Source organism: Mauremys reevesii, linkage group 16 (genome assembly GCF_016161935.1).
Source record: "Mauremys reevesii isolate NIE-2019 linkage group 16, ASM1616193v1, whole genome shotgun sequence".
Taxonomy (NCBI): domain Eukaryota; kingdom Metazoa; phylum Chordata; order Testudines; family Geoemydidae; genus Mauremys; species Mauremys reevesii.
The window spans coordinates 19,218,227-19,226,046 of record NC_052638.1 but is presented as its reverse complement, the minus strand read 5'-3'; positions in this window follow the sequence as shown (position 1 = coordinate 19,226,046).

Here is a 7,820-nt window from a genome sequence, read left to right as displayed (position 1 = left end):
CACATCCTAGTGACTCTGCTACCACAGAGTGATAGATTCTTCAAGAAGAAAAGAATTCCCCAAGTGGCCCCATTGTTTTTCAGGCATCTTCCAAAATGACCCTTTGAAATAGTAAAATCATTACAAAGGAGAAATATTATCTCTCTAAGGGCTAGCTTGAAAATAGTGTAATATAAGAAACTAACTTGAAATGGGCCCCATATACAGCATAGTCCTCTCCATAATCAGTATAATATAGGGAAGACTCTGGGACAATATTTGATGCAGAGATGAATCCAGGTTAGAACTTTATTTCTAGCCACCCTAAATTTGGGGATGCTAGAAAACCCAACCCAACAAATGAACTTTGAAAACCAAGCCAAAACCCGGACCAAAATATCCCTAATTTTAGGTCTGTGAGGAATTAGTGAACTAGGTATCTAGATCAAGATTCAAAGCACTCTTTACACAAAAGCACCAGATTTGAACATACCTGAATTTGAATGTTTCAAATTAGGACCTGGATTTGAAATTTTGCATGTTGGGCTCATCGCTAATTTTTTTTTTCCAGCTCCATCTCAGTTAGAGATTGTTCAGCTACAGGGAACACATATCACAAATATATGCCGCCTTAGATCAGATAAATTCACTGGAAATACCACAGTCCCAAGCAAATGTTGGATCCCCCCAAGAGCTCTGACTTGAATGTCATTGTTACATGGAAAAGATTGTCATTAAAGTGAGAGAATGGGACAACTCCAGCCTTTTCTGGGCAAAAAAACCCAGAGCATTTCACTGGAGCAGAAAAATGAGCATGTAAAACTAACTTCTGTTTAATAAGGTAAGACCCCTTCTCCAGAGGTAACTGGAATCACACAGGCTACAAACATAACCGCTTGTAAGCATGTAACTCACTGATTGTTTGTGCCCTCTGATGTCTGGGCTGATGTAGCCAGCTCTCCTCCTCTAATATCCCTTGCTGACAGTTGTTCCACTCCTGCAGGGGTCTACTTCTTCATGTGACTCAGCTCTCTGTCTGAGTCATCTAGAGTCCCATCCTTTCTAGTCCAACAAAACAGGAAAGCCCAAAGTCTCATGACCTCTGTGCCAGGCTCTCAACCCCCATCAAGGATTCGTCATTCCTGGCCTCTTTCATCGTACTTCCCCTCTTGGTTTCAGGAAGTGGTAGGGAAACCCAGGACCACCATCTCCTGGGGGTTCCAGCCCAGGGATCCTGTTTAGGCAGCTAAGGATTCTTCTTTCAGTCCCTGAACACTTCTCTGGCATGTATTTACCTTTCCCTGCTTGTCAGCACCTTCTACTGATCTGAGAATGCCACCATGGATATGTGGTGCCTCTAAGCTTCTTCCCAGCTAACTACTGAGGAGCTTCCTCAAAGCTACTCCAAATCTCTATAACAGCAGCTGGGCTCTATTTCAAACAGTCTGTCTCATTTCCCCCCTCATAACAGGAGCCCCACACCCCCAGCCAGAGCTGGTTCTAGGGTTCCATTATTGAGGGGCAAGTGGGTATTTTGGACCCACTCTGCTTTTGCTATTTAAAAAAAAACAACCAGCCTTCCAGGCATCCAGGGGCTAGTTAAACACCTGAAAATCTTGGTTCTGAAGAGTTTTTTTAAAAAAGTAAAATTTGGCTACTGTGTCAGTATTTTGCTGTAATTTATATACAGGACAAAAACTCCAGTCTGCTGCTATTCCACTGCTTAACACTGGATAACTTTGTACATATTTTGGTCTTCTGACAATAATTTGGGACCTCTTAAACATCATTGTGGGGGATGGCAAATGTCACTTTTGCCACCAGCTTCCTCCTTGGGGGTGGATTTGTAGCTTAGGCCAGCTGCAGGATCATAGCCAGCTCTCCTTCATCTGGTCCCTTTGCCTCCATTAGTCCCAAGGCTCAGAGCATTCAGCAGGCCAGTCTTCCCCTGCTGCGTGAGGGCCAGCAATCTGCTTTCCTTCCTGGTCAGCCCCCATCCAAGCCACCTTCAGCCCTTTTAACGCCTCCCTCCAGGCTTGACACCTACTGCAAGTGTAGAAGTTTAAGGCTGATTAAGCCCACAGGCTCTCATTAACCCCTTCAGGTCCAGTGTGGAGTTGTTACACTGCACTCTAGATTTACAGTGATAGATTAACAAACAGATGGAACAAAACAAAATAAAATGTCCTAGGCCAAAACCACATCACTAGTCCCCACAGATCGCTCCCTAACCAGCCAGTTTAGTGTTCAGAAGGAAAGAAAAGTGAACCACCAGACATACTGTCTAGAAAAAAGGTGCTAGGGATGGGAGGGGAGCCCTTTCTTCCCACCGCATAAGTAACTCATACAATATTGCACATAGGAAAAGCTCAGAGTTCCGCCATTCGCAAGCGAAAGCTCCAACCCGTACTTTCCCCAGGTATAGCTAAAAGAACAGAGCACTTAGCTGTATATATTTTAATTATTGGAGGCAAACTCTGGAGAATTGTACAGAGCTCTCATCAAGAATAACTACATCCAGAGGAACAAATTCAGCACTGGTGCAAAAAGGATGCAACTTCACTGAGTTCCACCAGGGCTGGATACGAACCACAGTAGTCAGTGAATTGATGCATTTCACATCTGCTGATTTCCTGGTGTTTGAGTCTAATGCATGCAGCCTTGCTTTTCCATTTCAGGCCCCAATCCTATCACTAGATCTATGCAGGCTGACCCCCCTGCCTGAGCCTATTCAGAGATCAGTGGGGCTCATGAATTTGCCCTCATGGATCTAGTAGCAGAATTGGTGCACGGACCTCTGGGCATGGTATGGATTATTATAGTAACAACTCTTCTTGTGTGAAAACTACAGTTTGGTGTCTATTTCCCATCTCTGGAACCAGTGGTAGCCAGTAATGCTAAACAAAGAAAATGTAAAAAATGTGTAAAAAGAAAATAATTTGTAAAGGAACCTGAAAATGCTTGAAAATTAGAAACACTTAAGAAAAATTATCTAGTGCCTTTACCTTTCTTATAAAAAGAAGGAAGTGTAATCAATTATGTTGTATTTTTAGTACCAGCTTGTAGCTGTTTGTGAGGTGATTTTGCGTTATTAATATAGCTTACCATTTAAAATATATGATAAAAGGCATCATTTGTCTAGGATGCAAAATAAAATCTAAGTGTGTTTTTCAAGCTGCTGTTATACCGTGAACCTAATATTCATCTTTGTAACAAACTGCAGAAATATTTCAAGACAACGATGCAGCTGTGGAATTATTTATCTCTGATTCTAATACAGTGAACACTGAAAAAATCATTTCTTAATTTACTTTTCATTGAACCTTTAAATGTACATAAACATTGGCTCTCTTGAAATTATTGTATTTTAATCATATTCAGTTCAATATCCTACAACAGAGATATTCTAATAATACCAGCCGACATTTTAAACCTTAAACTAACATAGAACTATCATACTCAAGGATTATTCCTCATTACTTTATGGTTTCCAGAGCAGCAAGAATCACTGTAAAAAGTCAAAGGCTTAAGTACTAAAATTGCATTGGATGAATGCAGAGCATTCGCACAAGGGCTGAGGTACTGCAAACATCTCAGTTAAAAGGTGCATATGCCCTGTAACAGCCTTCTGCAAAAGTGTAAATTTCATCCATTTTGAACTACCAAATAGCAGTATAAAATGAGCTCAAGGAAAAGGGATGGTGAAGCTCTAGTAATGAAGATGATGAAGAGATGATGGAGTTATGAAGGAAGAGGGAAAACTCCACCTTGGCTAACCCATCATTTTTTCATGGGTTCAAGCTCATAGCTCCAAGAATCAGAGAGTCTCTGAGTATAAAAGTAGACTTGGCAGAGCAGATCAGTACAGCTTGAGTCTGAACTGGTTCCTCTCATGCTGTGATTTCATTTTCTTTCCTGATTGATATCAGTTACCTGGCCAGATGTGAGTTATGTAAGTTTTAATGGCAGAGTTTCGTACTTCATACTGTGCACTATACATTGAGATTCCATTTGTAAGTAGTTTATAAAGAATTAATAAATGGTATTTTAATTGTTAATAAATTGTTATAGACTATTAGAGTCTAACAGGTTGCTTATACCTATGTCTTACAGTCCTCTATTCCACCTTCTACTGATATACTTATAACTCATGTCTGTAAAATGCTTAGAACGTCTATTACTCATTTATTAACCCTTTTATAAAGCATCTGTAAATGGAACCTTACTATAAAGTGTGATCCAAAGTATTGACAGAATCTAGACTTGCAGCCAATATTATTCCATCTGTAGTGAGTCGGTGTGGCTCCCCTCCTGCCCGGCAGAGGGAGCTGCCCTGCCAACACCTCAGTGGGCGGAACTTCCGCCCCCAGTCCCCGCCCCCCGGAAGTCAAGGGGCGGGGCAGGAAGTAGAAAAGGATGCAACTTCACTGAGTTCCACCAGGGCTGGATACGAACCACAGTAGTCAGTGAATTGATGCATTTCACATCTGCTGATTTCCTGGTGTTTGAGTCTAATGCATGCAGCCTTGCTTTTCCATTTCAGGCCCCAATCCTATCACTAGATCTATGCAGGCTGACCCCCCTGCCTGAGCCTATTCAGAGATCAGTGGGGCTCATGAATTTGCCCTCATGGATCTAGTAGCAGAATTGGTGCACGGACCTCTGGGCATGGTATGGATTATTATAGTAACAACTCTTCTTGTGTGAAAACTACAGTTTGGTGTCTATTTCCCGTCTCTGGAACCAGTGGTAGCCAGTAATGCTAAACAAAGAAAATGTAAAAAATGTGTAAAAAGAAAATAATTTGTAAAGGAACCTGAAAATGCTTGAAAATTAGAAACACTTAAGAAAAATTATCTAGTGCCTTTACCTTTCTTATAAAAAGAAGGAAGTGTAATCAATTATGTTGTATTTTTAGTACCAGCTTGTAGCTGTTTGTGAGGTGATTTTGCGTTATTAATATAGCTTACCATTTAAAATATATGATAAAAGGCATCATTTGTCTAGGATGCAAAATAAAATCTAAGTGTGTTTTTCAAGCTGCTGTTATACCGTGAACCTAATATTCATCTTTGTAACAAACTGCAGAAATATTTCAAGACAACGATGCAGCTGTGGAATTATTTATCTCTGATTCTAATACAGTGAACATTGAAAAAATCATTTCTTAATTTACTTTTCATTGAATCTTTAAATGTACATAAACATTGGCTCTCTTGAAATTATTGTATTTTAATCATATTCAGTTCAATATCCTACAACAGAGATATTCTAATAATACCAGCCGACATTTTAAACCTTAAACTAACATAGAACTATCATACTCAAGGATTATTCCTCATTACTTTACGGTTTCCAGAGCAGCAAGAATCACTGTAAAAAGTCAAAGGCTTAAGTACTAAAATTGCATTGGATGAATGCAGAGCATTCGCACAAGGGCTGAGGTACTGCAAACATCTCAGTTAAAAGGTGCATATGCCCTGTAACAGCCTTCTGCAAAAGTGTAAATTTCATCCATTTTGAACTACCAAATAGCAGTATAAAATGAGCTCAAGGAAAAGGGATGGTGAAGCTCTAGTAATGAAGATGATGAAGAGATGATGGAGTTATGAAGGAAGAGGGAAAACTCCACCTTGGCTAACCCATCATTTTTTCATGGGTTCAAGCTCATAGCTCCAAGAATCAGAGAGTCTCTGAGTATAAAAGTAGACTTGGCAGAGCAGATCAGTACAGCTTGAGTCTGAACTGGTTCCTCTCATGCTGTGATTTCATTTTCTTTCCTGATTGATATCAGTTACCTGGCCAGATGTGAGTTATGTAAGTTTTAATGGCAGAGTTTCGTACTTCATACTGTGCACTACACATTGAGATTCCATTTGTAAGTAGTTTATAAAGAATTAATAAATGATATTTTAATTGTTAATAAATTGTTATAGACTGTTAGAGTCTAACAGGTTGCTTATACCTATGTCTTACAGTCCTCTATTCCACCTTCTACTGATATACTTATAACTCATGTCTGTAAAATGCTTAGAACGTCTATTACTCATTTATTAACCCTTTTATAAAGCATCTGTAAATGGAACCTTACTATAAAGTGTGATCCAAAGTATTGACAGAATCTAGACTTGCAGCCAATATTATTCCATCCAAAACCCAAAAACCGATTTAAAAAAGAGGGGGAAGGGTTTACTGAAAACCCCAAACTCTTTAATGAAAAGAACTTTTTTCCCCCCATAAAAATTTCCATTTACTGAAAAAAGCCATTTTCCACCCTATTTTCCACTCCAAAAAATGTTTGGATTCAATAAGTTTGACCAACTTGAGTAAATATAAAAAATAAATATTAAGCAAAAAGATGAAAATTAGATAGCACATCAGAAAAAATGACAGCATTTATTATTGCAAAGAGAGGAATTGTGTTACCAATCATTCAACAAACAGCATGCTGGGGGAGAAAAGGCTTGATCCAACATGGATTGGCATCAATTGAAAAATTCTCATTTGAGTTCATTGGAAGTTAGTATAGGACTATCGCCAGATTCTCAGCTGCATTGATTTGTACCGGCTGAAGATCTTGCCTATCATCTGCCTAAAAAAGTTCCTTTGCTCCTATTTTAATTTCTTTCTGTAACCAATAATTTTTAATTGGTCCTTAGGTATAGCCATATTGCTCTCTGACACATCACTAGGAGTGATTCAGCAAGCTGGACTATCTCCCCAGGCATTTTTCCTAACACGGGGTCAAAACTTACCATCCTTTTACGAAACATGTGAAACATACACTCACCTGAACACAGAGGAAACCTTTACCTGGTGTTATTAACAGGCAGAGCCAACTTTGGCATTATTGCTTAGGTCAGTGAGACAGGTTTTCAGGTCCAATCACAAGCCTACTCTCCTCTGTGGTTGTACTACTAGGCAAAGTACTGGTGTTCAATTTTCAGAAGGGTGTGTGAGTTGATTCTGTTTTTGCAGAAAGTATCTATTGGAGTGGAAGGAGAAGGAAGCTTTGCACGTATGAGTGACAATATAATGGTGGATCCAGGCCCTTTTAGCCTAACTCTGCCCTTAAATACCAATTATACAGTATATCTGGAAATTTCATTAAAAATCATAACCCTGGAGCCATGCTTTACCGGTGGTTGTAAAAGCAGCATCTGTCCCTTGTTTCATTGCTTTCTGGATCCTTTTCAGATTATCACTGATGACACCACTCTGATAAGTCACTCTGTCATGTCCAAAGCTTTATCTCATCTTCTTTATGTTTTGCTTAGAAATTACATATCAAGATGTATATCACTCCATGGTTTCTTAGAATTTACAGAGCAGAAAACAGCAAATAATGAGAGAAGGTTTTGATGTTGCAAAATTTCCATCTGTTCAGTTGGATATATAATTATATGCATGTAGCTATCTGTGCACCTTCAGCAATCCATAATTGGAAGGCATTTCCTTCATTAATCATGCAGGTGGTGTGTGATGCTACATGCAAAACTGCTGAAGTTATGGCCAAATTTACATATTCTTACTGTGATTTATACGATTTAAAGCACTTTAGTTTTTAGAACTTAATTTGTGCTGGAGAAGTTTGTTTTTATTACCTTTTGAGTCAGTGTTTTTATATGGCTACGTACCACAAGATGGCACTGTATCAGAGCAACACTAGGACATTGGGCCATCCATCCTGATTAGATTGTTTGGGTGTTCAGAGTTGGGATTGTACAAGCAAGCAGCTTGGTGAGCTTCTTCAAGCTCTTCTAAAACTAACTGAATTACTCCAAAATTGTTTACCAATCAGACAGTGAAAAGATGCCTCATCTTTCACTGGTCCAAGTTTA